Here is a 25,646-nt window from a genome sequence, read left to right on the forward strand (position 1 = left end):
TCAATTACGGCACTGATATGGCGGCACTAATGGGCACCGATGAGATGGCACTGATGGACATCGATGAGGTAGTACTGACGGGCACAGATGAGGTGGCACTGATTGGCGGCGCTGGTATGCGACACTGATGGGCACTCATAGGCGGCACTGATGGGCACACATAGGCGGCACTGATGGGCACACATAGGCGGCACTGATGGGCACACATAGGCGGCACTGATGGGCACTCATGGGCGGCACTGGGCACTCATAGGCGGCACAGATGGGCACTCATGGGCGGCACTGATGGATACTTATGGGTGGCACAGATGGGCACTGATAGGTGGGCACTGGGCATGGATGGGCACTGTGGGGTGGCACTGATGGACACTGGGGTGGCACTGATGGACACTGGGGTGGCGCTGATGGACACTGGGGTGGCAGCACTGATTTTTGCCAGGTTGCCAGTCAGTGCCCATTTGTGGGCACTGACTGGCATCTTTTTTCTTTTTTTTAATGCTGTTTTTTATATATTTTTTAGACTTTTTATTTTTTTTTTTGCCCACCCTGGTGCTCCAGGGTGGGCATCCCTGGTGGTCCAGTGTGGCGATCCGAGGGGGGGCTGCGCTGATAAACAATCAGCGCGAACCCCCCCTGTCAGGAGAGCCGCCGATCGGCTCTCCTCTACTCGCGTCTGTCAGACGCGAGTGAGGAAGAGCCATCGACGGCTCTTCCTGTTTACATCGTGATCAGCCGTGGTTGGACACGGCTGATCACGTGGTAAAGAGTCTCCGCCGGAGGCTCTTTACCGAGATCGGAGATGCAGGGTGTCAGACTGACACCCCGCATCACCGATCGCCGCGATGCGCGCCCCCACGGGCGCGCGCGGCATGAAATCCTGCAGGACGTTCTAGAACGTCCTGTCAGGATTTCATAACCACTTCCCGGACGTAAATCGGCTATAGGCCGGGCGGGAAGTGGTTAATGTTGCTGTAGGCCTCTTGGCAGCCTCCCTGACCAGTTTTCTTCTCGTCTTTTCATACATTTTGGATGGACGTCTAGTTCTTTGTAATGTCACTGTTGTGCCATATTTTCTCCACTTGATGATGACTGTCTTCACTGTGTTCCATGGTAAACTTATTGCCTTGGAAATTATTTTATAACTAATAACATTTTAACAATGAGATCCCCCTGATGTTTTGGAAGCTCTCTGTGGACCATGGCTTTTGCTGTAGGATGCGACTAAGAAAAAGTCAGGAAAGACCTACTAGAACAGCTGAACCTTATTTGGGGTTGATCAGAGGCACTCTAAATGATGGCAGGTGTGTACTAACTCCTATTTAACATTAGTTTGAATGTGATTGCTTAATTCTGAACACAGCTACATCCCCAGTTATGCAATCACATTATTTTATTTTTTTATTTTTACTTCCCCTCCCTAAAATATTTCAGTTTGTTTTTCAATTGAGTTGTACAGTTTATAGGTCACAAAAAGTTCTGAAATTATTTATCTTTTTCAAATTTTTTTACATCACAGAAACCTAACATTTTAACAGGGGTGTGTAGACTTGTTATATCCACTGTATCTGCCATATCTTTTTTTTTGCAATGGCACTTAGCATGCAGATTTAAGGCATCCTCTAAGCATGTTATTTAATGGTAAACATTTAATGTAGCGGTCTCCCCAACTTCCAAGGGCCTAATGGTGACCCCCAGAGCCAGAGAGAACTGAAATTCCTCATCAGGTTGCAGGTCACTAGGCATAGTGGGTGTAGTGCATGGTGGAAAAATTGGGCACCAATCACTTTTTGTAGAAACACTCCTAAACCTTATGGACAGCCTTCCCAAAAGAGTTGAAGCTGTTATAGCTACAAAGGGTGGGTCTACTCAAACTTGAACCCTACATACTAAGGATGAGACTGGAATGCCATTAAAGTTCACGGGTAGGTGTCCCAATACTTTTGACAATATAGTGTATCTAGAGATTTGGCTAGTCTGTTCAGGGCCGCCATCAGGGGGGTACAGGCAGTACACCTATAAGGGGCCCAGGGGTCCCCAGGGGCCCGGATGGCAACCCTCTTTTTTTTTAGGGGTCCGGAGGTCCCCAGGGAACCGGAGGCCCACAAGGCCCAATATGGCAACTCCCCTTTTATTTATTTTTTATAAAAAAATAAAAAATTTCTAATATATTTTGATTTTATTTTTTATTAAAGGGCCAATTTTTTTTTAGGGGTACGGGGGCCCCGGAGATCCCCAGGGCCCCGGATGCCAACCCCCCTTTTTTTTATAAAAAAAAATATTTTTATATATATATATATATATATATATTTTTATATATATATATATATATATATATATATATATATATATTATTAAAGGGCCCAGAGGTCCCGAGGGCCCCGGATGGCAACCCCCCTTTTTTATATATATTTTTATATATTATTTTATTTCTTTTTTTTTTATATATATATTTTTTTTTATTAAAGGGCTCAGAGGTCCCCAGGGCCCCATGTGGCAAACCCCCTTTTTTTTATTTTTTATAAATGTTTATTTTTTTATTTTTGTTTATATATATATATATATTCATTTTTTATTTTTTTATTAAAGGGCACAGAGGTCCCCAGGGCCCTGGATGGCAACCCCCCCTTTTTTTTTTATAAATGTTTATTTTATTTTTTTTATATTTTTTTTTATGTATTTTTATTAAAGGGCCCAGAGGTTTCTTTTTAAAAAAATTATTATTAAAGGGCTCACAGGTCCCGGATGGCAACCCCCCTTTTTTGTAATTTATTTTTATAAAAAAAAATAATAATTTGTATATATATGCCGCTTCTCAATTCGCGGCAGCCCCCCGCTTCTCAATTTCAGGCGACAGCACCCCCCCCCGGTTCTCTGCTCCAGGGGGCCCATGCCTGAAGCTGAAGCTGTGTAAGGGGCCCCATAATTCCTGATGGCTGCCCTGAGTCTGTTTATTATTTACTAGTGGTGCATACAAATCAGAAACACTGAGAAGTCCTTCTTTCACAACTCTAGATAGTATGTGGGAACATTGATTTGCACATAAAAGTTATATCCAAACACAGTAATACTGCATAAAATACACTCACATGTGCAAATGAATATATGAGTTATATGGCTATAGGCAGGAAAAAGCCTTCAAGTTTAGATACTGAATTGTGATGAATGCAGGGTACAGCCTATGAAGGACAGACTATAGTGATTGCCTCTGCTATTAACCCTAAACTTACTGCTTGAGTTAGCTCAACAGTAAGAGACAAACGCTGTTTTTATATATAAATGTGTTAGGCCTCTGCATATACAGTATTACACCCTTATTAAAATAATATTAGTCAAATCCAAAATAATTGATCTACAGAAATACCTTGGGCAGGCCCATAAATGCTTTTAACCACTTCACAACCAGGCCATTTTTTGCTATTTAACACTGAGCTAATTGAACTGGTAATTGCGAGATCATGCAAAACTGTACCCAAATTAAATGTACCGTATATCTAGAGCTTTCTTTTAACAGTATTTGATCACCACTGTTTTTTTCTAAATGGAAAAAGACAATTTAAAAAAAAATAAAAAAAACATAATTTTTTTTCTTTTTGCTACAAAACATATCCAATAAAAAAATTTAAAAACTAAATTTCTTCATAAATTCGGGCCAAATTTTATTCTGCTGCAGGTTTTTGATAAACAAAAATACTAATCAGTGTATACTGAGTGGTTTGTGTGAAAATGATAGGATTTACAAACTATTGTATATATACTGGAATTTTTATTTGTTTATTTTTTATATTAGCAATGCATACCTCCCAACATTTTGAGATGGGAAAAAGGGACACCTACTAACAAATGTATGTAGGTAGGACACGCCCCCTGTCACACCCCCTTAAAGGAGAATAAACCCCAAAAAGTTACCGGTAATTGAATCCACAAGGGCTTTTTTTAACCACTACTAGTCCTTTATATTGGCTTTGAAAATTTACAAATGCTGCAATTTAGAAATGGGATGACATGTTTAGCACTGGAAAACACTTTTTTAACCTCTTGACCACTGAGCACTTAAACCCCCTTCCTCACCAGACCAATTCTCAGCTTTCGGTGCTCTCACAATTTGAATGACAATTACTCAGTCATACAACATTGTACCCATTTGAAATTTTTGTCCTTTTTTTCACACAAATAGAGCTTTCTTTTGGTGGTATTTGATCACCTCTGGGTTTTTTATTTTTTGCGCTATAAAAGAAAAACGACTGAAAATTCTGTAATAAGTAAAAATAAAAACTAGTTTCTGTCATATTAGCAGGTTATTTCTCACACACAGCATATGCATACCACAAATTACACCCCAAAACACATTCTGCTATTCCTCCCGAGTATGGCGATACCACATGTGTGCAACTTTTACACAGCGTGGCCACATACAGAGGCCCGACATGCAGGGAGCACCATCAGGCGTTCTAAAGCACCCAGACCAATTCTGACATTTCTCTCCTACATGTAAACATCATCATTTATTTGCTAGAAAATTACATAGAACCCCAAAACATTATATATGCTTTTTTAGCAAAGACCCTAGAGCCAAGACCCTAGACCCAATGGCGGCCGTTACAACTTTTTATCTCGCATGGTATATTCGCAGAAATTTTTTGAACGCGTGTTTTTTAAAAAAAATGTTTTGTGCGTAAAAAAAAAAAAAACAGTAAAGTTAGCCCAATTTTTTTTCATAATGTGAAAGATGAAGTTACGCCGAGTAAATAGATACCCAACATGTCACCCTTCAAAATTGCGCACACTCATGGAATGGCGCCAAACTTCGCTACTTAAAAATCCCCATAGGGGACGCTTTAATTACTTTATTACTTTTATTGGTTACATGTTTTTAGTTACAGAGGAGGTCTAGGGCCAAGATGATTGCTCTCGCTCTAATGTTCGCAGAGATACCTCACATGTGTGGCTTGAACACCGTTTTCATATGTCGGCGGGACTTACGTATGCGTTCGCTTCTGCATGCGAGCACACGGGGACAGGGGCGCTTTAAAAAAATGGGTATTGCAGAGTATTTGGGTATTGCAGAGTATTGGGGTATTGCAGAGTATCGGGGTATTGCAGAGTATTGGGGTATTGCAGAGTATTGGGGTATTGCAGAGTATGGGGGTATTGCAGAGTATGGGGGGTATTGCAGAGTATGGGGGGTATTGCAGAGTATTGGGGTATTGCAGAGTATCGCGCAGGGTATTGCAGAGTATTGGGGTATTGCAGAGTATTGGGGTATTGCAGAGTATCGCGCAGGGTATTGCAGAGTATTGGGGTATTGCAGAGTATCGCGCAGGGTATTGCAGAGTATTGGGGTATTGCAGAGTATCGCACAGGGTATTGCAGAGTATTGGGGTATTGCAGAGTATTGGGGTATTGCAAAGTATCGCACAGGGTATTGCAGAGTATTGAGGTATTGCAGAGTATCGTGCAGAGTATTGGGGTATTGCAGAGTATTGGGGTATTGCAGAGTATCGCGCAGGGTATTGCAGAATATTGGGGTATTGCAGAGTATTGCGCAGGGTATGGCAGAGTATTGGGGTATTGCAGAGTATTGCGCAAGGATAGCTGAGCTGGGATGGATGGATGGCTGGATCTGTGACTGTGACTGCAGTTGTCACAGATCCAGCCCTCAGTGCTGCTGACACGCAAATGACGCCGGTTTGTTTACAAGTGATCGCTCCGTCATTTGACGGAGCGATCACGTGGTAAACGGCCGCTATCAGCGGTAATTTACCGCGATCCGTGATGTGCCGGGTCCTCTAGGCCCGGCGCTCACGGATGATTCCAGGAGCGCGCTCCAGGGGGCGCGTGAGTGTAGGATTCTGGGAGGACGTCCCAGGGACGTCCTCCCAGAATAACTCGACCGCGCTGTAGCAGTAAAATGCCTATGGCGCGGTCGGCAAGTGGTTAAAGATAAAAAGTGAATTTTATATACAACTATATAGATCAGACCAAAATGAGGGACAAATGAGGAGGAAAGAGGGACGGGGGACATTGCTCCAAATCAGGCACAGTCCATCGAAATCAGGTTCTATGGTAATGGCAGTGATCAGTGACTTATAAGAAAGAAAGTTACTGCTCCAGGTGGATTGTGTTAGGATGATCAGTATGGTCTCAGGAAATCAAGGGTGCTGGCAATGCACAAGGCAACAAATGGAAAAAGAAAATATGGACAGCCGCACTCCAAAAAACCTTGATGGTTGTCTTCATTTAAAAAAGGAAAAATGCACTACAAGTCACAGCACACTACACGGGAGTAAAACAGCTGACGGGTTTCGCACTATAAATTAGTGCTTAATCATAGCAATCTGACACTAACTGACACTGGGGGGAATTGAGTGAGTGAGAAACTTATATAGCGCAACACATGCGAACTGAATCGCCTCTGGGCGCTTACTTGACTAACTGCCACTGACAACACCAGTTGTATTACTATACACTGTCACTGTACTAATAACACTGGTCTGGGAAGGAGTTAACATCTATGCGATCAAGGGGTTAAATGTGTGCCTAACAATGTGTAATGTGTGCTGCTTTTTACTACAGATCTCTTTGCTTCTTATCTCTGCTTTACAGAGATAAGAAACAGAGAGATCGTTTGGCTCTGGGCTGTAACTGGACACAGCCGATCACCAGGTCCCAGCATGAATGATTGTCTGGGACTTGCTGACAGACTCCCGCTGTGTACAATGACAGTGGGTGTTGGGGTGGGGGGGGGGCAGTGGGGATATGCCTGTATGGGCAGTACATTGCAGTTGAGGGGCTGTCAGCAAGTGCTTAAAGAACACCATTCATGTTATTATATCTAAGAAAATTGTCTTCCGAATATAATATATTTATATGCAGTCTAGATGACCTAAAAGGAAAAAAGGAATGAACTCACAGATCGACTGGGTGAAAAATGTACCTTTTAGACTATCCATTCATCAGATTTGAAAAATAATATCAATTCATGCTGTATAAATTAGTTGAATAAGTCATGAGTTGTATGAGTAATTAACAGTGATATTAATACTAGGGGGCCCATTATGTGTGAAGTAGGGATGAGCTTCGTGTTCGAGTCGAACTCACGTTCGACTCGAACATCGTATGTTCGACAGTTCGTCGAAATACGAACGTTACGGGCCGTTCGCGCCAAATTCGAGTGGCGTGTCACGGCCCATAATTCACTGCGGCATCGCAGTGCATTGCTGGCTGATGATTGGCCAAGCATGCACTATGACCCTCCTAAGTGAATAATATGCAAATAATGTGGACAATTGCCATATAAATACACATGCAAAAATTGTGAAAAAGAAAGGTGATTTATTTATACACACTTGTATCTTTTTCACAATTTTTGCATGTGTATTTATATGGCAATTGTCCACATTATTTGCATATTATTCACTTAGGAGGATTACATTTTTCCTCGTTAGCGCTGTTAATATTTGTTTGATACACTTGTGAGGAGAGTTATCACTATATTTATTTATTTTCACACTATTTTATTTAAACAGCAGCTAGGGTGTTTTACTTATTTACCATCAGCGCAACGGTGGTTGATCAGAAGGGCGCATATATTCAGATCATCCACTTTTTTGCATGCACTATGACCCGCATGCTTGGCCAATCACAGCTTGCAAAAAACGGAGAGCCATAATTGGCCAAAGCCAGGGTGTCTTTGGCCAATTATGGCTCAGGAGGTTTAGTACATGCCCCACACTATAAAAGGCAGCCTGCAGGTCGGCCTTGTGTAGTGTGTTGCGGTGGTTAAGAGAGAAAAGACAGAGAGAGAGAGTGTAATTTTTTGTAGGTAGATAGAGCAGGCAGGCAGGCTAGTCAGTTAAAGTTACAGTGTGTAGAGGATATATATGCATCCCAGGTGTTGTATATATATTTATTCACTGTATAGTTTAGCTAGATCTGCTCTTCCTAATTTACTGACAGGCAGGCAGGTGATTGTGCTAGCTGCAGTATTCTCACGTGGTGTACTGTCTGTGTCTTCTGCAGTGTGCACCTAAAGCTACATGGTGTGTGTACTGTCCGTGTCCTCTGCACATTGTGCACCTAACGTAAAGCTGGTGTTTCTCATATTTACTCCTAGAAGCAGAGATATTTTCATATTAATACTACAGGCAGGGTATATTGCTGCAAGTACTTTCACGTGGTGTACTGTCTGTGTCTTTTGCAGTGTGCACCTAAAGCTACGTGGTGTGTGTACTGTCGTGTCCTCTGCAGTGTGCACCTAAAGCTACGTGGTGTGTGTACTGTCTGTGTCCTCTGCACATTGTGCACCTAAAGTAAAGCTGGTGTTTCTCATATTTACTCCTAGAAGCAGGGATCTGCTCATATTAATACTACAGGCAGGGTATATTGCTGCAAGTACTTTCATGTGTGCACCTAAAGCTACGTGGTGTGTGTACTGCCTGTGTCCTCTGCAGTGTGAACCTAAAGCTACGTGGTGTGTGTACTGTCTGTGTCCTCTGCACATTGTGCACCTAACGTAAAGCTGGTGTTTCTCATATTAACTCCTAGAAGCAGAGATCTTTTCATATAAATACTACAGGCAGGGTATATTGCTGTAAGTACTTTCACGTGGTGTACTGTCTGTGTCTTCTGCAGTGTGCACCTAAAGCTACGTGGTGTGTGTACTGTCGTGTCCTCTGCAGTGTGCACCTAAAGCTACGTGGTGTGTACTGTCTGTGTCCTCTGCACATTGTGCACCTAACATAAAGCTGGTGTTTCTCATATTTACTCCTAGAAGCAGGGATCTGCTCATATTAATACTACAGGCAGGGTATATTGCTGCAAGTACTTTCACGTGGTGTACTGTCTGTGTCCTCTGCAGGCCATTAGTATGTCTGGAAGGACAACAAGGAGAGGCAGAGAGTCACGAGCTGATAAAAGAGGGCAGGCAGGCTCTGTGTCTAGAGGCAACAGTGCTGGTCGTGGACACAGTGCATCCTCATCAGCACGTGGCCGTGGGACACGCTCGTCCTTTTTTTGGCAGCTGGCCGTGTTGAGCCACAACATGCCGAAGACTTGGTAGAGTGGATGACCAAGCCGTCCTCATCCTCCTCATCCTCTCTCACCCAGGCTCAGGGTACTTTGTCTGGCAAAGCAGCTGCCAACGCGGCCTCTTCCCTCTGCTCAATGGCATCAGTCACTCCTTCCCTAGCCCCACCATGTCCTCCTGAGGAGTCCCCCGAACTGTTTGACCACAGTGTTGGGTACATGCTTCAGGAGGATGCGCAGCGTTTTGAAGGCTCCAATGATGGTACACAGCTAGAGGAAGGCAATAACTTGAGCCCAGAGAGAGGGGATGCCCAAGAAGGACAGCAATCTGGCAGTCATGTTCCTCCAGCTGCAGCATACTTCCAGGTTTTCTACAGTGATGAGGAGGGAGGGGATGATGAGGTCACTGACTCTACGTGGGTGCCTGATAGGAGAGAGGAGGAGGCACAGGCACATCTCCAACAAGGCAGGATGCCCTCCAGGGGCCAGCTTAAGGGCAGCACACCGACTGCATCACAACGCAGAGCTACGCATTTGCAGGGCGCTGCTTTCTCTCAGCGTTATTCAAAAAGTTCTTTGGTGTGGGCCTTTTTTGAGACAAGTGCATCAGATCGCACCGCTGCTATTTGCAACATATGTCTCAAGCGTATCTCGCGTGGCCAAAACATCACCCGCTTGTGCACCACATGCTTGACCAGACATATGTCGACCTGCCATGCAGTTCGTTGGCAAGCACACCTCAAAGACCCACACCAAAGAACAAAGCGGACCTCTCCTTGCTCCTCATCAGCTGGGATCTCCAACCCCACTTTACCCTCAGTCCTCTCTGAAGCCTGCACTGATAGGACTAAAGGTGTAGAATTAAATGTGTCACAGCCAAGTACTTGTGGGCAATCTACTATCGGTACAACGATGGCAGATTGTACCAGGCAAATTTCCCTGCCCCAGCTGCTGCAGCGCCGAAAGAAGTTCTCTCCCAGCCATCCACAAGCCCAGCGGTTGAATGCTAGCTTAGCTAAATTGCTAGCACTTCAACTGCTGCCTTTTCAGTTGGTAGATTCTGCCACCTTCTGTGAGTTTGTGAAATGTGCGGTACCTCAGTGGCAAGTTCCCAAACACCACTTTTTCTCAAAGAAGGCGATTCCGGCTCTCTACCGGCATGTGGAAGGCAATGTCCATGCCTCACTGGACAGGGCAGTCAGTGGTAAGGTGCATATGGTCCAGCAGGCATGGACAGGGACGTGACCTATCTTTCACGGCGCATTGGGTGACTCTGCTGGCAGCTGGGAAGGACGCAGGACAAGGTACAGTAGTGTTGGAGGTTGTTCCACCACCACGCCTCCAAAATGCTACTACTGGTTGTGACACACCTCTCTCCTCCACCCCCTCCCCTTCTTCCTCTGTGGCCTCTTCCTGTGCTGATGTGTCCTCGGAACCAGCGGTGCTCTGTAGGCGTTCAAGGGGCTATGCAGGTACGCAGGCAAAGAGATGCCATGCAGTGCTTGAGCTGGTGTGCTTGGGGGACAGGAGCCACACTGGGCTAGAGGTTCTGTCAACTCTGCAGGGGGTGACGCCACGCCAGCTTAAGCCAGGAATGGTGGTTTGCGACAATGGCACCAACCTCCTCTCCGGCCCTGCGACAGGGACAACTGACCCATGTGCCCTATTTTGCTCATGTCCTTAACTTGGTGGTGCAGCGGTTCTTGGGCAGGTACCCGGGCTTACAGGATGTCCTGAAGCAGGCCAGGAAAGTCTGTGTGCATTTCCGACGTCATTTAATGCCAGTGCTCGGCTGGCAGACCTCCAAAAGGAATACAGCCTGCACAAGAACCGCCTAATCTGTGACATGCCCACCAGGTGGAACTCTACGTTGGCCATGCTGCAGCGGCTGCACACACAGCAGAGGGCCATCAATGAGTATTTGTGCCAATATGGCAGCAGGACAGGGTCAGGGGAGCTTGTTTTTTTTCCCCACGCCAGTGCGCCATGATCAGGGAAGCAATGCACTGTCCTGTCACCATTTGAGGAAGCCACGAGGATGGTGAGCAGTGACAGTGCATGCATCAGTGAGACTGTCCCTCTTATTCACCTGTTGGAGCACACTCTGCATAGAATAATGGACAGGGCCCTTGAGGCAGAACAGAGGGTGGGAGAGGAGGACATCCTTACCTCTCAAGGCCCCCTTTATCCAGACAGTGTTTCTGCTTGCCTGCCTATCACACAGGAATTGGAGGAGGAGGAGGATTGTGTCAGCATGGAGGTGGAGCCTAGCACTCAGCATCAGCAGCAGTCTTCAAGGGATCCCATGAAACCCATGGACTTGTACGTGGCTGGGATGAGGTGGCTGCGGATCATGTCGTCTTCAGTGACCCAGAGGACTCCGCACCGAATGCCTCAGCAAACCTACGTTGTATGGCCTCCTTGATCCTGCAAAGCCTGCAGAAGGATCCTCGTATTCGTGCTATCAAGGAGAGGGATCATTACTGTTTGGCAACCCTCCTTGATCCACGTGAAAAAGAGTAAGGTTGCAGACCTTATCTTGCCGGCACAGAGGGAGCAGAAGATAAAACATCTTCGGGAGGCCTTGCAGAAAGGTCTGTGCAACGCGTTCCCAGAGACTGGGAGGTTACAAAATCCTGGTCCTGGACAACGTGTTGCTGAGGCTTCGGTCAGTCACAGAAGGAGCGGTGGAGAAGATGGCCGTCTGACTGATGCGTTCAGACAATTTTTTAGTCCGCAGCCCCAAGGTATGACTGGTTCCAGCAACCATCGCCAGCATCTGTTTTACATGGTGCGGGAATACCTAGGGGCAAGATCAGACTTGGACACCTTTCCCAACGAAAATCCTCTGGCTTACTGGGTCTTGAGGATGGATCACTGGCCAGAGCTTGCACAGTACGCAATTGAGCTACTGGCTTATCCTGCATCAGCGTTCTTTTTTAGAACGCACATTCAGTGCTGCTGGGGGCTTTGTAACCGATCACAGGGTGCGCCTCTCCACCGACTCGGTCGATCGACTGACCTTCATAAAAATGAATCAGGCTTGGATCACCACCAGCTACCAAGCACCTGATGCTGATGTAACTGAATTTTTTTTTTTTTTGAAATGTCAGATCCCTTCAAGACTGCATATGCTGATGCTGAGTGACTATCCTGTTATGCTAAGTGACTATCCTTTTCCTCCTCAATGATCATGCTGATAGCTTGTAAGAACATTTTTGGTTCTGGGCACCACCACCAGTGGCTAAGGCCCAATTTTTCTGACCCTGTTTAACAGGGGCGTGTAATTAAAATTTTTGATGCAATACTTTGCTTCGGGCTCATTCCTGCGCTCCAACTAGAGTATCTGTGAGGGGTTACAGTGTTGTGGCACCAGCACCAGTGCCTAAGGCCCAATTTTTCTGCCCCTGTTTAACAGGGGCGTGTAATTACAATTTTTGATGCAATACTTTGCTTCGGGCTCATTCCTGCGCTCCAACTAGAGTATCTGTGAGGGGTTGCAGTGTTGTGGTACCGCTACCAGTGCCTAAGGCCCAATTTTTCTGCCCCTGTTTAACAGGGGTGTGTAATTACAATTTTTGATGCAATACTTTGCAGCGGGCTCATTCCTGCGCTCCAACTAGAGTATCTGTAAGGGGTTGCAATGTTGTGGCACCACCACCAACAAAGGCCCAATTTTTCTGCCCCTGTTCAACAGGGGCATGTAATTACAATTCTTGATCTAATATTTCACAGCAGGGCCCATTCCTGTGCCCACCAAGAGTAACTGAGAGGGCTTACAGAGTTGTGGCACCAGCGCCAGCACCAAAGGCCCAATTTTTCTACCACTGTTCAACAATGGCATGTAATTACAATTCTTGATATAATAGTTCACAGCAGGGCGTTCCAGCGCCCACCAAGACTAACTGTGAGGGCTTACAGTGTTGTGGCAACACCAACACCTAGGGCCCAAATTTATGCAGAGTATATACGGCAGGCCCCTACTTTCAAACATCCAACTTACAAACGACTCCTACTTGTAAACAGAAGGAGACAACAGGAAGTGAAAGGAAATCTACCCCTAGGAAGTGAAATTCTCTTCTGTAAGAGGTGTCTCCTGTCCACTGATGCTTTATCACCAATCCTTGTTTCACTAAAAAACCCAAATTTAAAAAAAATCATTTGTCATTTGGACGTAAAGTGAATTAAACATTTCTGAACAGATGCACACAGACAGCAAAACAAATGTTACAGGGGTGATAACCCTTCTCTATGTTTTCAGAAAAGCTTAAAAATAGATTGTATGGCTGGAGCTACACTTTAAAAGGTACCCGTTCAAAATTACAAACAGATTCTACTTAAAGGGTCACTAAAGGAATTTTTTTTTAGCTAAATAGCTTCCTTTTCCTTACTGCAGTCCTGGTTTCATGTCCTCATTGTTCGTTTTTGCTATGATGTTGCTGTAATCCTTCTCTGTTCTGGACACTTCCTGGTTGTCTGTTTCCTTATGAAAAAAGTCATGGGAGCTTTTACTGTGTGTCTAAAACCCCTCAGAACCAATCAGTTACATTTTAAAAACAAACACTGCCCTGTATTGGCTCTGTGTCTATGTACTTCACAGAAGAATAACAATTGGATAAAAAAGAAACTGAAACTACAGGCACATTATATGATTGATTTTTATCTATTTTTAAACATTTTCAAAAGGAATCAGTTAACTATTATGTCTCTATACCCTGTAAACAGTCATTTTAGCAACATTTTTTTTCCCTTTACAACTCCTTTAACAATAAACCTACAGTCCCTGTCTTGTTTGCACCGCCTGTATAATGCTGTTCAAAGTATATAGGACCAAAGAGGCTTGTAATTACCTGGGGGGAGGGTGGGAGGAAACCCATGCTATTTTTCTCAATGATTTTCATCCATATTGCAGGGACCAGACATTACATTAAAGCCGCAAGCAGTTTTGAATTACTTTTTTCTTATAGTAATCTTATTTTGTGCAGGGACAGTTCTAAACACGTGCCACTTCACAGGCATACTATAGACACCCGTTAATTATAACGCACATACAGATCGAACTACTTTTAACTGATCTCCTTGCATTCCAACTCTGCATTAGTCATTGGTAAATGTGGTATACACTATATACAATCACCCGACACTAGTTAGTTTCCACAATCCATGACTTAACTTCACAGTTCACACAAATACGTTTTAAATTCAAATTGTAGCACTGACGTAAGAAATGTTTTCTTATTAAACTTTAAGAAAAATGTAGAAAGTTAGTTTAACTTTAATTATAAAACTTATCTAGTATATTGACTGTCATTCACTTTATAGTAGGCAAGTAGGTATCACTTTAGCCAGTCACGCAGACATACCAGAGTGTTTATATTTTCTGGAAGCAGACATTATCGAATTTTTTGACAATATACCCTGAAGAACTGAACAGTCTTTCGCACGGAACAGATGTTGCCGATACACAAAGAATTGTCTGCACAAAACTGCTTAGAACAGTAAAACGATGGTTATTTTTTCCCCCTTGCCCTGATGGAGCCTGATGCATCCTCCTGCTCCACAGATGCAGAGGTACCTCAATCCAATGGGTGCAGTTTGCTCGCATCCAGCAGGGTAACTCTCACTGTCCAGGCTGTCCAGTGACGTCAAGAATTTTGATCGATCAAAAGAATTTTGATCGATTAAAAAAATTTAAGATTAATCGAGGAATTAATCTTTAATTTCCCCAGCCCTAATAAAAAATAACAAAAATAGATTGTAATTTAAAGATGCTTGTTGCTTCCCTTGATATTGAGAAGGCATTCGACTCATTAGAATGGCCTTTCCTGTGGGAGATTCTACGAAGGATGGGATTCCCCCTGGTGTTTATACAATGGCTGCAGACTATATATCATTCACCGACGGCTGCCATTCGCTTAGGGGGTCGGCTATCTCCTGTTTTTAAGCTTGCTAGGGGTACGCGGCAGGGCTGTCCTCTCTCTCCGGCCCTATTTGCTATTGCCATGGAACCAGTGGCTGAGGCACTACGTGTCTCGCCACATGTTAAAGGTCTTCGGTTGGCCTGGCTGGAGTAGAGGGTGGCCCTGTACGCAGATGACCTCCTCCTTTTTCTAAATGATGCCGGCCCTTCTTTACAGGGGGCACTGCAGGTCCTAGAACAATTTGCTGAGGTGACAGGGCTTAGAGTCAACTGGTCGAAGTCACAATTGCTTGCTATAGATGAGAATGCTAGGGGAGGGGCTTCGGCTTCTCTTCAGCTACAATAGGTTGATGAATTTACATACTTAGGGGTACGTGTCTCGAGGAATGTGGCTGACTTCCTTCCGATGAACTTGACCCCAGTGGTCAACTCAGTCAGGACCAAGCTGAAAGCATGGGAGAAACTTCCTCTATCCCTGTTGGGGCGTGTCAATCTTATTAAAATGAAAATCCTTCCCAAGTTCACATATTTGTTTCGTAACTCCCCTCAGTGGATCCCCAAATCATTTTTTTTCCACCTAAATCAACTTTTCTCCTCCTTTCTATGGGGCCCACGCCCTCCCCGCTTCAAGTTAACCACTCTCATGCTCCCTTGTTCGCAGGGGGGACTAGCATTCCCAGACTGACACAAATATTTCATTGCGACTCAATTAGTCACTGCATTCTGGTGGCTGGTTCCGGATAAATCCAACTCGGCCTGGGCCTCTGAGGTCGCAGTGTTGGGGTCTGCGGAGGCCTTGTTGAACCTCCTATTGCGGGGCCCGAGGGCTCCGTACAACCTGACCCCCTCTATGTGCACCACCCTTAGGGCCTGGAGGGAGGGCCTGGCCTGTGAAAAATATCCCTCAACGGCAGTATCCCCCAACGCCCCCCTCTGGAACAATCCCACACTTAGTCACTTTCTTAACATCCCAGACCCGGTGGTGTGGACCAAGTATCACATTAAAATTCTCTCGGATATCACCGCAGACCTCTCAATTTTCTCCTTTGATAGTTTAATGTCTAAACACAATGTCCCGCCCTCACATGGATTCAGATACCTTCAGTTGTCCCATGCTTTCAGGGCCCAGTTTCCACCAGACGAAAGGCAACTGGTGCAGTCTGACTTGGAGCGGATTTTGCGATTCGACTGTGCGAACAAACCCACCTCTGTGTTATATGCACATCTCCTCCGAGTCTCTTCTCCTGAATTGTCCAGGCTCCGCCAGCAATGGGGCCGGGATGTTCCGGAACTAGACTCTGAGGACTGGGTGGATGTATGGGACTTCCCATTTAAAATACTGGTCTCCCTGAGAGATCGCCTTATTCAATACAAGATTGTCCACAGAGCGTATCTTACTCCCGCCCGGGTGCACCGGATGAGGTCTTCCCTCTCCCCAGAGTGCTGGCGTTGTGACCATGCTCAAGGGGACTACATTCATGTGTTCTGGTCCTGCCCGGTCATAACAGTTTTTTGGTCACAAGTCTTTCTGGAGGTGAATGAATTGTTCAGTATCTCTATTGTCCCGTCCCCAAGAATTTGCCTGCTGGGACTGGTGGAGGACCTGGTGCCCAGGGTGGCTGAGAGAACCCTGTTGGGTCTCTTGCTGTTCTATGCCAGGAAGTCCATCGTCCTGTGCTGGAAGCGTAGGGCCCCTCCCTTGTTGGGTCTCTGGAAAACACTTATCAATAATGTGATACCCTTATACAAAGATACCTATGTACACAGAGGCTGCCCGAAAAAATATGACAGAGTCTGGTCTAAATGGTTGGCAGAGCCCTCCACCGCGGCTGCGGATTAGGAGGCTTCTTTGATTTCTGATAGCGTTGCTTGAAGTCTGACTGAGCCGTCCCCTGTTGGCACAACAACTTAGGTGAACATGTTTCACTATCATCCTACCCCTGGAGCTTGAGCCAGACCACCTCATTGATGATGGTTCATTATGGTAGTCGCTAATTTCTATCGTGTCCTGATTCTGTACTGCTACCTTGCGACCCCTGCGCGGGTCCTGACCGTGTTGTAAGCCAGATGTTGGCTGTGCTATTGTACGTTGTATTGTCTATGTGTTTCTACAAATAAAATAAAAAAGATTTAAAAAAAAAAAAAAAAGATGCTTGTTGCTAAAGTATATTTATACATTTGCAGTTTAATTTGAGAAACCCCCCATTATTGCCTTAATATTTATTCACACAGCATATGTCAAAATAATGATTAATAAAGAATTTCTCACTTGTTTCTTTGGAGCAGGGGTGCCCAAACCCCGGGCCTCGGACCAGTTCCGGTCCATGGCCTGCTAGGTGCCAGGCCACGTGGTGGGGGTGTTTGGCCACGGGTAGAGCAAACAAGCACAACCTGCACTGCCACCCTCTAACCACCAGAGAATGCCTGCTCCCCTTCTCCTAGTGCCACTACTCCCTTCCCTTTTTGTGCTCATGAAGAAGGAGAAGGAATAAGAGCCGGGTTGAGGAAAGGATCTCATAGCACTAGTGAGACCCCTCCTGAGGTGACAGGCTACAATCACCACACCCCCCAGTTGGGAAGCCGCAAACCCCAGGGCTCAAGTCCTGCAGGTACGCGTGGGAACGGCGTCCCTGCACTTTTTTCACAGCAGGAATGCTGTTCCCTTTGCAGGACTAGAGCAGCCTCGAGCAGCCAAGCCAATCCTTCACTAAGCTGCGATGCCCAGCTTCGCCGCATAGTGAAAGACTCGACTCGAGTCACTGTCAGGGGCAGGCGAACTGAGCCGAGCAAACTCGGAGCTCCTCCTCCAGGCTCTGACCCCGCCTGACACCTGTCCTTCAGTACGAGGCCGGTTGCGTGTGACATCACGCATATGAGCGTATAATTGAATTTTTTTCGGTGGGGGAGTGGATCTTGGGTGGGAGTTCCCACACTTTTTTCCCAAGGACTTGACCCCCAGGTGGCAAGTTGCACCCCCACCGTGACCGGCTGCGACCACTACACAAGTAACCAACAATCCCAGGTGCGTGGAGGGGTTGACTTCTGAGTGGCTGGTCCCTGGAGGGGGGTTGGGGACTGCTGCTTTACAACACATTTATACATAGGACTCCATAGGCAGCTTTCAAGCTATTCTAAACAATTTCAAATAAGGGGACAGAATGAAGGATATTTTTTTTAAGTGCATCAACTTAAAATGAAGCCTTGACCTTGAGATTAGCAACCCTTTTTAAGAGAGACAGTGTGCATATCTAGTTTACTAGTTTAACTAGTGATGAGATGAACACAACAGGGTTTGGTTCAAGCAGGGTTTGAGGAATATGCGTAAATTTGGGTATCCCCACACAAGTTAATGGCAGCTTAATGTTAAAAATCAGCTCTGAACAAATTCTCCTGCTCTCCAGTGTTTTGCCAGACACGGGTGGTGTAGTCCAGTCTTTGGTTTAAGGCCAGGTCTAGAGTCTTTCAGCCCTCCACAGAACAATGGGTGTTCATATACCTAAAAAAAAGATAAGGAGGGCGCAACGACCTGGTGCATTCTCAACTATAAAAGTTTTATTAAAAATCAAATAAAAGCAATAGTCCTACTCACAAATCGTGATAGGCGGAACACTGAACACAGGCAGAACACTCGGTTTCCCAGCAAACACTGTGTTCAGTGTTCCGCCTATCACGGTCGCCCACTCGGCTTATACTCGAGTATATACGGTATATAAAATACCTGTTATCCCAATTTGGCTGAAAAAAGTGGAAACAAAATTCAAAGAGCTAGCCCTCTAGCTCTTTTCGGCCACATGTTAAAAATATACAAGAATTTTTTAAAGAACCAGCTTTACAAGAATCTTATATTTTGGTCTCTTTTGATGTCTTGGTGTCAAGAGTCTATATGGCAATCTTTATACTGCAATGAATTCTTAATGAAGCCTTCCTCTAGGCCATTTCCCTGAACTACCTTCTTTATGAAAATACGATTTTTTTTTATTTTATAAAAATCTTTATATGGATCAGCTTAAATATCAAAATAGCTTTACACACATTTACAGTAAATGATATAATTGTAAAAATGCTACTTCAATTACACATTACTTATCTGCACATTAGGAATGGACTTTATTGTACCATTATAATAATAAACTGAACAATGACCTTTAAAAATAAATGTCGTATTTCAAGACGATTCATAATAAAAGTTTTATGTGTATATTAAAAGGAGAGACAAAAAATATAAAAGGCAAATTTTACCTAGGGTTGTACCAATAGCGATATCGGTATTGGTGCCAATACTAGGCATTTGCATTTGTATTGCTACTCATGGAAAGGCACTGATACCCAAAATCAATACCTTCTGGCTCGATTCTTTCAGCTGTCAGCGAGATTTCCCTGCTAACAGTTGAAATGTAAAGAAAAGAATGCTGGCAATTATTGGTTGTTAAGGAGCAGGGTCGCTGCGTCCTTAACCACTTCCCGCCCAAGGATGTCATATGACGTCCTAGACTTTCAGTGGAGATATCTGAATGATGCCTGCAGCTACAGGCATCATTCAGATATCACTGTTTTCAGACGGTGATTCAGTGCACCATAAGAACGATCATAGTGGCAGTTCCGCCGCTTGATCGTTCTTGTAGGTGACGGGAGGCTATGACTAAGCACTGATTGTTTGTGCGAAATGCGTCAGCTTTTGTACCCCACTGCTTGCTGTGCTGTGTTTTGTAGTACTTTTTATCCTTTTTACACCAATAAAGGCTACCTTTTTAGGTTAATTTTGGTGTGCGGCTATCCATGAATTATTTTCATTGATTTTTTGCCTTGTGCATTGCCAGCACCCACGGTCTTTGAGGAGGACATTGATTGCTTATTGCATTTGCCTGGAGCAGCGGTCTCTTTTTCTTCAGGTGACTTCTCTGGGCTCTCCTGTGCAATCGGGGGACCTGGAGAAACGATCTGCCCGCGCCGGATGGGAAGAATAGAGATAACTGGTGACCAGATGGTCCCCAGTCATCTCTATGACTGTCGGAGGCCCGGGCGCGACGTTATAACATCATGCCCAGCTACCCGGAAGTAAACAAAGCCACAATCACTGCTGTCGACATGAGAGCGGTGATTTATTTTCACAATCTCATGTTTTCCAGCCTGGAGGAGAGATGTGGGGTCTTATTGATCCCGCATCTCTCCATAAAGAGGACCTGTCACAATAGATTTCTATTACAAGGGATGTTTACATTAATTGTAATAGGAATAAAAGTGATAAAAAAATAAAAAAATAAGAAAAAGTGTTAAAATAAAAAATGTAAATGCCCCTGTCCCCAGTAGCTCAAGCTCAGAAGCGAACACACACGTACGTCCCCTCCCTGCCAGCTGACACCCTCCTATTAGTGCACACTCCAGGAAGCACTGGGAGCCACCAGCCCCTCCAGACCTCTGGTGTCTGATACACCAGCAGCTACCACCCGAGAGTAGAGCAGATATATACCACATTTATCATTGATGCTGGAATTGTTTTTAACCTTGTGAGTGCCTTTCTCTAAATTGCGGTCTTACTCCACTTAGATAGCGCTACTCTCTCTGTCATTTGTATTCCCAGCGTCCGTTCTAGTCCCCCCATCCTGTCTTCACTTTCCCCCCCTACCCCCCCCCCCCCACCCTGCCCTCACCCCAGCCTCACCCAACTTTCTTACTTTCCCCCACCTCCCAAACCATCCCTCTACCTACTCTTTCTAGGCAATAGGTATCGGTAATTGGTGTCGGTGAGTACTTTAAAAAAGTATCGGTACTCAGTGTTAAAATAATGGCATCGGTGTACCCCTAATTTTACCCCCTTTTGCATACATTGGGGGTTATTTACAAAAGGAAAATCCACTTTGCACTACAAGTGCAGTCACTGTAGATCTGAGGGGGACATGTAAGGAAAATAAAAAGCAGCATTTTAAGTGCCAAGTGCACTTTCAGTGCAATTTCAAGTGCACTTTGCACCTGTAGTTTGCACTTGTAGTGCAGAGTGGATTTGCCTTTTTGTAAATAACCTCCTAAGAGTCCATATTTGTTCACCTATCATAGCTTATTTTGGTTTATTTTACAGTGCATACCTCCCAACACTTTGAGATGGGAACGAGGGACACCTATTAGAAGAAGAATCTAGGCATAGGGCATGCCCCTTGAAGGAGAATTAAACAAAAACAATTAGTTAAATGATAAGTGCACTTTTTCTAACATGTTACATGTAACATGTAACATGTTACAACCCCCATGCCCCTTGAGTCCCTGCTGTGACAGCGGGCCAGGATCTTCTCCCCACACCCCACGCAAAAAAAAGATGCGGCCACACGTGGGTCTCTGCCCACCCATCCGTGTCATTCATTCACAGAGTTCTGTGAATGGGAGAACTACAAGTACCGACGGCCTTTACAGCTGTCGGCTTGTAGTTTGCTAATGAACTACCTGGGCGCTGTTGAGCTGGGAGCTATGACTGTGTTTGCATGTTCTTTCTCATCTTAAATCTGTTTTGCATTATTATTTTTAATATTGCACTTTACAATTACTCCCTGTTGGATCATTGGGCTGATTACCTTTTCTATTAAACCCCCATAATTATGGCTCATCTAGTCAAACAAAATATTATTGGCAATCAGTTTGTTTGCATCACTTTTACAAGTCATATATAAGTAAGAGCCCATTCACACAGGGACGACTTTGGATCCGACTTCAAGTCGCCCCTAGTCGCCTCAAGCCGCGCTGCATGAGAAAATCAATGTAAGTAAATGGAGCCGTCTTAATGTACACTACTGCAGTCGCTCCGACTTCAAAAAAGGTTCCTGTACTACTTCAATCCGACTTCTAGGTGACTTGTAGGCAACTTGTACCCATTGATTTCAATGGAAGTCGCCTCAGAAGTCGGATCACTGTCTTAACTGAAGCAACAATACAGGAAGATAATATACATTTCTCAGGCAAACCCCTCCCTCCCACAGAGCTGATTGTTGTTTGATTGGCCACTGAAAAGCCTCCTGTCCTGGAGGCAACATGAAGTTGCCTTGTAAGTTGCCTGATGATTCATACTCAAGTCGTGTCCAAGTTGCCTCCCAAAGTCGTGCTAGAAATCGTGTTGCCCCTGTGTGAATGGGCTCTAAGCAGGGCCAGTTGAAGGAATTTGGGGGCCCCAAGCAAAATAGACATAGAGCCCCCCCAACCCCCCCCCCCCCCCCGCACGCACGCAAACCCCCCCCCCCGCACGCACGCAAACCCCCCCCCATGTTCTTTTTACTCCCTCCTGGGCCCCCTCCCTCCCTATGTTCTTTTTACGCCCCCTCCTGGCCCTCCCTCCCTACTGGGTCCGTACCACGCGGCAGGAGATTTAGTTTCCTGTTCCTAGCCGGACTGAAAGGAAGTGAGCACTCAGGAGTCCGGACTGATAGAAGGAAGGAAGAGGAGCTCGGCCACGCTACAGAGAAGGGAAAGTGACGACTCAAGGCAGCAGTGCTGCAGGCTCTCTTTAGCACGGTCAGGCGGCTGCAGAATATAGGAAGTGCAGCAAGGGCCCTGCTTGGGGCCCCAGGCCAATTCGGGGCCCCAAGCAATTGCTTGGTTTGCCTGCCTTGTAGCAACGGGCCTGGCTCTAAGTATCATACGCATAAATGCTGTATGAAAGGACACATCACTTTATTTTACTACCTAGTGCCACTGGAGACACAAGCGCAATACACAACATTCTCTACAAGGCAGAATTATAATTGTTAACCACCTCTCAATGGGATTTTAAGAGAAACCAACAAACTATTATATGATTAAAAACATCTATAGTTTTATTAATAATTCTTGTTTACATCAAAACATATTGGCAGAAAGAAAAAAAAATCACAATGACTTATTTTCCATTTATTAAGGTATTAATGCATCCCTAGGGGGTTATTTACTAAAGGCAAATCCACTTTTCACTACAAATGCAAACTACACTTGAAATTGCACTGAAAGTGCACTTGGAAGTGCAGTCGCTGTAGATCCGAGGGGGACATGCAAGGAAAATAAAAAACAGCATTTTAGCTTCCACATGATTGGATAATAAAATCAGCAGAACGTCCCCTCATTTCAGATCTTCCCCTCAGATTTACAGCGACTGTACTTCCAGAGCAACTTCAAGTACAGTTTGCACTTGTAGTGCAAAGTGGATTTGCCTTTAGTAAATAACCCCCATAGTTATAACCTTCCTTACTCTATCCAAATGGGAAAAAAGATTAAAAAAAAAACTGTTTATAGTTCTACTTTAACCCCCTGATCGGTGAAATCAGGGTGAAATTTCAGGACAAAAAGCGGTAACCCCGAGCCTGACTCGGGACCGCCTCACAGAGTCCACAGGCACTAGTTACTTACCTTGTCCCTGGATCCTGCGATGCATCCCCGCTGTGTGATCGAGTGGTGTCCTCCTCGCTCGATTCACAGTGCCTGTGTGCCGCCGATCTCAGTTCCCTGCGACGTTACGACGCACGGGGGCGGAGATCGCGCCAAATTTAAAAAAGTAAATAAACACAGTACATACAGTATACTGTAATCTTATAGAAATACACACCCCCTTTGTCCCTAGTGGTCTGTCCAATGTCCTACATGCACTTTTATATAATAAAACTGTTCTTTCTGCCTGGAAACTGGAGATTGTCCATAGCAACCAAAAAGTGTCCCTTTATGTCAAAAGTGGTTTTAGACCAGCTAGAAAACAGCGATAATAAATTAGAATCACTTGCAGAATTGAGCGATAGCGATTTGTGGGGAAATTCGTCATCAAACACTGAAAGTAATAATTTTATTATTATATTATTATTTGTTATAATTATTTTTAGTTATTTATTATATTATAATTTATGATTTTGTATTTCAAATTTTATTATACCCAGGATGTTTAATATACTCTTGTTTGGACAGATTTAAGTGAGTTATTCCTGAAGCCTCGTACACAAGACCGAGGAACTCGACGGGCGAAACACATCGTTTTCCTCGTCGAGTTCCTTGTTAGGCTGTCGAGGAACTCGACAAGGCAAGTTTCTCCATTCCCGTCGAGGAAATAGAGAACTTGCTCTCTTTTTGGCTCGTCAAGTTTCTCGACAGTTTCCTAGACGAAAATGTACACACGACCGGTTTCCTCGGCAAAAAAATATCTCCCAGCAAGTTTCTTGCTGTTTTTTGCCGAGAAACTCGGTCGTGTGTACGAGGCCTGAGAATTACAGGCTGTAAGGGGTTAGCTCGGTAGCGGGGTGTGTGACCCCCTGGATGGGTTCACTACACACTGAATTTATACAGACAGGCAGTCGAAGACGGTTGAAAACAAAGATTTTGGTTTATTCTTCCATCTTGCTGGAAACAAGTGCAAGCATCCAAACAGCATAAACAAAATCAAACATAAAATAAACCCTGGCCACTTGGGGCGTCTATCTTCACCACACAGGAACCTATCTATGGAGTCTGGCACAGCCTAGTGCTGGGCAGACACTGCTGGTCATTCAGCAGAAAACAATCGTCTTTTGATTTTTATCACACAGAAAAATCAATCTCCATCTCACCTCCTCAGAAGACTTTCAGCTACTGCTCTCCTTGCTCACAAAGCCCCAGGATGCAGCAAATCAGTGGTAATCCTCTGAATTACTTATAGAGGCCTTAATTGCCTCATTCTGAACAGCTGAAGTTTTCCAACGCCCTTAGACCTTTTCTGGCTACTTTTGCAGCCGACGCCTAATAACAATTGGTGTATTGTCTAAACAAGGCAGACACGTATGTCCCACTTGTGACAACACCCACAGATTTACCTGACTTCCTGTCACAAGGCCTACAATATAAAACGCCAAATTTCCATGCAAAATAATGGTATCGATTTCAGCACCTAAAATCTGAAATAATCATACCGCCAGGGAGGTTAAGGCAAATATACTGTGCAGTTTGCAAGTTGCTCCACAGCTTATTTATTGAGGTAAAGTTTTACTTTACAATGAACACCCAATCACATGCAAGGAAAAAAAAGAATTTGGTTACACATGATTGGATGATGGAAGTCAGCAGAGCTTCCCTCATTTACTAAGCTCTGGAGCAACTTCACTTGCAAGGTGCTCGGTCTATGTTGCCTTAAAGCAGTGTTTCTCAATTCCAGTCCTCAGGCCCCCCCAACAGGTCAGGTTTTCAGGATTTCCATTATTTTGCACAGGTGATTTGATCAGTTTCACTGCCTTAGTAATCACCACAGCCTTTTCATCTGAGGGAAATCCTGAAAACCTGACCTGTTGGGGGGGCCTGAGGACTGGAATTGAGAAACACTGCCTTAAAGTAACTCCACTCCCATTACATTTGGTAAAATATCATTATTTTGTTCTGTCATTGTGACAGATTTTTAGAAACCTTTTTTGTGAATATACAATCATATACATTATTTGCTGCAAAAAAATTCTCCCAGTCACTCCAAACATAATACAATGTACATGTATATCGCAATGGTCTAATCCCTTGTTAGATATGTCATATGTAGTGGGGATACTTTACTGTTTCACAATTGTTTTTAGACTGACATCATTGATCTTTTTAGCTATCTCTAAGGGGGTCATTCTTCCCAGTTACTACAAGTGTATAGAGCATTTTTCCTAGTGACCATCTCACTAATGTAACATGAGTTGTAGATATAGGAATTTTTAGCAGAGGTTTCCTGAGACTGGAAAAATTGTTTAAGGGTTCCTCTGTG

This window comes from Rana temporaria, chromosome 1, assembly GCF_905171775.1.
Source record: "Rana temporaria chromosome 1, aRanTem1.1, whole genome shotgun sequence".
Taxonomy (NCBI): domain Eukaryota; kingdom Metazoa; phylum Chordata; class Amphibia; order Anura; family Ranidae; genus Rana; species Rana temporaria.